Source organism: Diabrotica virgifera, chromosome 9 (genome assembly GCF_917563875.1).
Source record: "Diabrotica virgifera virgifera chromosome 9, PGI_DIABVI_V3a".
In the NCBI taxonomy this organism is placed as follows: domain Eukaryota; kingdom Metazoa; phylum Arthropoda; class Insecta; order Coleoptera; family Chrysomelidae; genus Diabrotica; species Diabrotica virgifera.
The window spans coordinates 69,804,223-69,811,875 of record NC_065451.1 but is presented as its reverse complement, the minus strand read 5'-3'; positions in this window follow the sequence as shown (position 1 = coordinate 69,811,875).

Sequence of the window (7,653 nt, the reverse complement as noted above, 5' to 3'; positions counted from 1 at the left end):
CATCAGGCAAGCCTAAATCCTTAACTAAAATAAATCATAAGCAAATTATAAATTTACCTATTTAAGGACACACATATTAATTTTGAGGTAGGTATTAAGAGTAAAATAGTAAAGTAATAAAGTAAAATGGTACGCAATAAAAATGCGAAAAATTTGAGGTATTTTATACCATGTTTTTTTCATAGTGATAGAATATTATTGTTATTGTAAAATTTATAATTTCCAATTAAAATTTTGTTGATGTTTTGTTTAAATATACCATAAAAACTAATTTTTTCCCAGCTTTATTGGAAATAACATAAAAATACAAACTTTTAATAGTTAAACGGGCAAAATAATTAACGCGGAGAGTATTAAATGGTTGTTAGGCGAGTTACAACATTTTTCTACTAATACTGATGTTTAATCTCAAGGTTGTACCTCAATCAAACTCAAGATTTTCAAAAGCTAATAAAATTACAAAGCATACATCTCACAGTAATTCTTTATTATGTTATAAATTACATATAACACCAGGACTAATCTGTAAAAAAAACGTGTATTTTTGGATGTGAGAGGTGGCATTCGGATTTTCGCAGATAAAGTTAGGTGACACCTTCAGAAATAATAATTGACTTACGCTCCTTCTCAAATATGCCCGGAACATTAATAAAAAATTAAAATATTTAAAAATTTCGAAAAACATCGGTTTTTTTCTGCTTTCTTTGCTTATAACTTTAAAACGGTTCGTTTTGGAACAATGTGGTAGAGAAATAAAATAAATATAATTGAATTTTGTATTATATACGACTGGTCAAAAATGTCTTAAGGTATTAACTTTTCTGCAATATAGCAATAAATACAAAATAAGGGGAAGGGGGCAAAATACGCCTGTTATTATTCAATGTTTCTTAACCACTTTAGTAGCACTTAGAACCTTAGTAATTCGCTTAGAAAATTCTTAGAACGTACTTAAATGTTGTACCGAAATTCGTTAAAATTGACCTAATAGATTTTGCATAATAAATTGGCAATATAAATGTTTTTAAAAAAGTTCAAATTTTTAAAAATCTTTCTGAACAAGGAGTGGACCATTTAGAAGTTGTCTAATTTTTTTACATATAAAGAGGTGCTCTACCTCTCTAATACACTTTACAGAATTAACATCGGATTATTTAAGGGGCCTCGGCAATGTTTTAAAATAATTACAAACAACTTTTTGGCTTATAAACAAATAACTTTGTTTAATAATAAAAAAATTAACTTTTAGCAATTCAAATAATTAAAACCGTTATAATTTGACTTACACTTTCAAATGCTGTCAGCAGAATTATTATTTTTTAATCAAAAGTTATTCTCGTTCAAAAATTGCAATTTTTCGATTTTTTGAATATTCCACCGCGTTTATCTCGAAAACTATGCATCCTACGAAAACACTTGTAAGAACATTTTTTGCTTAGAATTACCCAAGAAAAACAAAAAAATGTTTTATTTTGCGAAAAATCGATGTTATGTAATTCCTCAAGTTCTTTGTTTATAACAATCTTATCGACATCCGGATCAACTGTTACCCAAAAAATTCGTGTTCTACGGGTCAAAATACATAAAAAAAACTTGGGTAAGTGCACCTAAATAAAGGAGCCCGTAGCACCCCCTCCTGGACACAGCACTAATTTGTTTATAAGCAAAAAAATTGTTTATAATTTTATAACATTGCTGAGGCTGCTTAAAAAATCCGATTTTAATTCTGTAAAGTGCATTAGATAGGTGGAGTGCTTCTTTATATGTAAAAAAATTGACAAATCTTTGTATGTTCTAGTTTTTGTTGTGCAAGATTTTAAAAAATTTTAATTTTTTAAAATAAGTTTAGATTGCAAAATTATTACGCAAAATCTAGTAAGTCAATTTTAATGAAATTTGGTAAACGGTTTTAGCACATTACAAAAATTTTCTAAGCGAATTGGGAAGGTTCCAAGTGTAATCAAGTGATGGAAAAACATTGAATAAAGACAGGCTCATTTTGCCCCCTTATTTTATATTTATAGAATCGAATCTGATAGAAAATTTAATTATCTCTGTTTTATTCCTATACGACTTTGTTCCCAAATGACTCGTTTTAAAGTTATAAGCAAAGAAAGTAGAAAAAAAAACGAAATTTTTTGAAATTTTTAAATATTTTATTTTTTTTTATTAATATTCCGGGCATATTTGAGAAGAAGTATAAGTCAATTATTCCAAATATTATAGTCAAAAATCTAAATGCCACCTCTCACATCCATCTAAAAACATATTCTTGCTGGTCTATATCACATTAGTGTAAAATAGTCTAATCATTTAGCTAAAAATTTTTAAAAATTAATGTTTTCGTTTTTTTCCTCTTCTGTAAAATCGCTAAAAATGAGTTACAACCTTATTCGATGGGGGTGTCGAATTATCCAATCATGATTTTGATTGCAAAAATAAAATTTATGAAGGAAAATTGAAAACTCGATTTCGACAAAAGAAAATATATTTGTAATAGAATGGACTTGCGAATGGTTCATCATTTGGGTAGGTATTGCTAGTTATTACCGCAAGACAGATATATTGAATGATACTAATCGTATATTAATTTTACCGAATATAGAACTCAATCCAGTCAGTGGCGTGCTGGAACTTTTCAAGCGGCCCGGTGATTTTATAGAAAAAGCAGCCTCCCATCCTCATTTTACCTTCTATTATCAGGATGCTTTATTCGTTATTTATAAAACAAAAATATAAATTATTTTTAAATCAAACTTTATATTCAATGAAATTTGTTTAAATTTACTATATTTTTTATTTCAGAATATGTAATCTTACAAATAATTGATAATCAATCATTCTTTTAATGAACAGTTTCAAATTCTGCATATTCAAAATAAAGGCCTTAAGCCATCTTGATTAGAATCTATGGAAATTAGTAAATTGAAAAATACAGATAATAATTCTGAATGACCAACTCGAGACAAACAGCTCCCCACTCCTCGACCTCTTCAGTTAAAGACTTTAAAAAGGCAAACCCATAGTAATCTAAATCACTTGAGAAAGGCACTCTGCCGAAACAGCTGTAGTCACATAGTTATAATAAATTTTGTGGAAGTATAGAAAACAAACGTTTTTAGTGTTTTATTGTTATATAATCTTACAAATAATAAACATTATTACATGTATGACAATATTGTATGCAGTAAGGGAGAATCCATAATTTCCTGAATAAAATACATATGACTTTAATATAATTAAGATAAAAGTAAAATAGAATTTTGAGACTTTTTCAATTGTGTGTAAGTTAAATTTTAGTAAATCAAGAATTATACAAGAGAGTACAAAAATACAAGTACAGTGCAAATACTTCAATTAAACAATATTTAAATGTAAAGGCAATAATCTAAACATACTTTACAATAATTATTTTATAAAATAATTAAATCTCGATCAATAATTTTCGCATTAAAGTAGATTTTTGAGCTTTGTAGATAATTTCATCACTTTTAAGCTCATACAAAGCCATATTCTATAGCCATGAGAATAAATGTTCCCAAGTGATCTTGTGTTAAGGTACTTCTTAACCGATTTTTTTATATATTTCAACGTTTAAAAGCTTCTTTCGCAAGTTACTTGGGTCATTGAAATAACTAATAAATGCTTATGTACTATACTTAAATTTGGATAAGCACACTGATATAAGTTGTACATGGTTGTACTTATGCAAAAGAGCGTAACAACAAGCTGCACAATTTTTATATTATTTAGTAAGACACGGAGGTGAAGTTTTCACGGTATCAACAGCATTGTTACTTGTTACTTCATGTTCATTAGCACTTAGATTAACAATATTATCATCCTTCATATTTTCTGTAGACTGAACATATTCATCATTAACTCGATCTTCTATAATTTCAGTATTTTGCAAAATCCTATTTTTTAATGCAATCCATTTATCATAAAAATCCACAAGTTCTTCTTGAACTGCAGTAGCAGATATGGCAGGATAAAAATTTCTTAATTTTTTAGTAAATGATTTAAATTCCGTTAAAGGTATAATTCAAATAGAAAAAGTAAAGACATACAAATATCTGGGAACTTTCGTCCATGACAAAAATGGCCAAAGCAAAGAAATTAAAGTCCGAATTAAAACTGCAAGGCAAAATGAAGCATTTATAAAAATGAAGACACTGCTTACAAACAAAGACCTTCAGTTGCCTCTCAGATTGAGGGCTCTAAGATGCTACATATTTTCTATATTGCTATACGGAATGGAAGTTTGGACATTGAAGAAACAACACATAAGAAGAATAGAAGCGTTCGAAATGTGGTGTTACAGAAGAATACTGACAATTTAGTGGGTTCAAAGGATTGCCAATGTTGAAGTGCTACGACGTTTAAATAAGGAGTTAGAAATTATGAAGAGTATAAAAACTAGAAAACTGGAATATTTGGGTCACATTACCGGAGAAGAAAAATATGAGTTGCTGAGAATTATTATGCAAGGAAGGATCCAAGGAAGAAGAAGCATAGGAAGAAGAAGCATCTCCTGGCTGAGGAACCTTAGAGAATGGTTTAACTGTAGTTCATTACAACTGTTCAGAGCAGCAGCCAACAAAGTGACCATAGCCATTATGATATCCAACCTCCGATAGGAGAGGGAACTTTAAGAAGAAGAAGAAAGGTTAACATTTTTTACTGTATCAAAATTTCTAGGATGTAGAGAGTGCTTATACAATAATTCGGTAAAGACGATATTGCAATAATAATTCGGTATAGTGCAATAATTCGGTATGTGCAAGACGTTTTTCCATTTTTATATTCTGCAGAGTACATATTTTAGATTTTAGATGTTTTAAGGAAATTGGAAAACCATAAAATACTTGTATGTATGAAAATATCTAAATATTATCTGTAGCAAATCATTTATATTTGTAGAGTCATTCATTTATTTAACTGTATTTTACAATTAAAAAAGAGTTAATTTTTTTTTGAAATGTTCTGTTAAATCATTCAATTACAAATTAAAAAAAAATTTTGTTATATCTAAATTTTTTGTGAAAAAGACTTATTTGACCGGTCTCAAGAGTCCGCAGCCTCTCGGTGATTGCACCGATTCGTTTATATGGCCAGCACGCCACTAAATGCAGTTTAAAACTGAATATTTAGGCAGTAATATCGGCAGGTAATATCAGCACGTTATTGATCCATTTTTATAATTGACAAGATGGAAGAGTAGAAGTATATAAATTTGTGTTATAATCAAATTATTCCTGCAGGTATACCGTAAATAGATTACTGCAATTGATGCGGTAATATTGGTAAAAATTTCTTTGGTTTGAGCAGGATGGCACATAACTACACTTTTTCATTAAGAAGGAGGATTCCAAGATACTTAGACATGCCAAAAAAAGGAAATATAAATGGATAGTCAACAAAATTTCCTGATTTTTCACCGTTAGATTATTTTTATGAGAGTTTCTCAAAAACTTTGGGTACAAAACAACACCTAATAAACTTGAGATCTGAGAAGAAGAATACTGATAAAACTCGTCATATAAGAAATGAAGAATTGTGTAATAGCATGCCAACATTTTTTAATAAATTTGAATTGTACCTGATAGAACAATGGAGACTGTTTAAAATTTTAATTAATGGAAATTAATAAGGTTTTTAATATTTCTACTATTTATTTTGATAAAAAATCATTCAGAATAAATTAATTTCACTAGTTTTTAACGAAACAAATTGGCACAATGCGGGAATAATTGCATTTTTTAATTGCTATTTTTAATTTAATAGATTACGCAAAACAGAAAAATATACAGCTCTATATAAGTAGTGTTATATTAACATGATATTGCACCCGGTATTCCTGATCAATGTCTTTCAGATGATTTTCCTATAAAAAAAACATTTTTTGGGATATTTTGTAAATCCAAATAATTGGAAATTACATAGCTTCTTGTACACATTTGATGTATAAATATAATCTTATAGATATTTTTTACCTGTATATAAAAATATTTCTAATATGTTAGAAAATATTTGACATCGTTTTTTAACAAACTACTGTAAAAATAGTTTTATCCTACATAATTGTCACGTTCCTCTTATTTATCTCTCACCTGAAAAAGAACACATACACTACAACAAAACGAACAGAACTTTTTCAGTCATAAAAACTTTGCGAACTGCATTTTCGCGGAAAAATCACACTTCGTGCACTCTGCTCCTATCGCAGGCGATTTTCCTCGAGGACTTTTCACGTGTTGTTAGCCGACCGTTCCCGCACCGAGATTTCAACGCCAAAGCGCTTGTTGAGAAAAACGGTGCTCTACTGGGTTTTCTTGCTCTGTACTGCTTGAAGCTCCATAGAGAATGTGATCGGGCGCAAGCGCGAGCTGACCGTCTATGGGTTAATGTACTGTTTTATAGTTTATTACTTTTTAAACGTGTGTACACGAATATGTGGTAGTTACAATCGGTAATTTATATATTTTTACTAATGTGGACAACTCCAAAATAAACCAATAACTAACGGGCAGTAATGTGTTGGAACCCAATCGATTCGGATGTACGGTAAAAATTGCTAACGACTATAGTGTTTCAAGTTTTTACGGTCGCCGTAGTTTGAGGATTACAAAAACAATACGTACCTTTAAAATAAGTAAATTTTAGTGTATAAGTTATATTTTTAATAATAGTTTTAGTGTATAGTTTGAAAAAATAATAACAGTGGTTTGGTTTATGTGCATTTTTGTGAAGTAAGTGACAATGGAAAAAGAAAGTATCCCGCCAGATCGGGGTAAATCAAAAAGGAGTGAACAGGATGAGGAAATTATGGAGACGGAGATCAATGGAAAAAGAAATAAGGAAACCGAAGAGGAAAACGAGAGACTAAAAAGAAGAAAACTAATAGAAAATCCAAATAATGAGGCATCGGTAAGTATTGAAAAAAATGAAGAAAAAAATAAATATGCTGAGACAGACCAAGGACCTTATTTTGTATTTATACAAAACCTGGAGGGGAACATCGGGAGGCTGCACAAGGTAGGGACTGCTCGTTTGATTATTAATTCAGCTCCAGAAATTAAAAATAACATCATTAATATGACAGTCGTAGGAAAAAATAGGGTTAAGGTAGAGTTAAACTCTTCTAAAAGCGCAAACATTTTAGTCAATTCACAAATTTTGAAAGAAAAAAGATACGAGGCTTACATACCAACTTTTTTAACCCAACGTAAAGGTGTTATTAAGGAGGTTGACCTTGAGCTATCTGAAAAAGAACTAGCAAAAATTATTGAATCTCGATATGGAAATAATTTGGAAATTCTAAATGTAAAAAGAATGGTACGAAAGAAAGATAACGAATTGGTCCCAACTTCTACTATAATTGTGACATTCAGAGGTCAAATCGTTCCAAATCAGGTAATAATAGAAAAATTGATTTACAACGTTGAACTATATGTTCCAAGAGTCATTCAATGCATCAAATGTATGAGATACGGACACGTAATGGACAACTGTAGAGGAACTCTGCGTTGCAGACACTGTGGAGAAAATCATGAAACGGATGTATGTGAAAAAACAAGTGAACCAATTTGTATTTTATGCGGAGGCGATCATTCAGCAACAGATCGTAAAAATTGCCCAGAATTCGATACC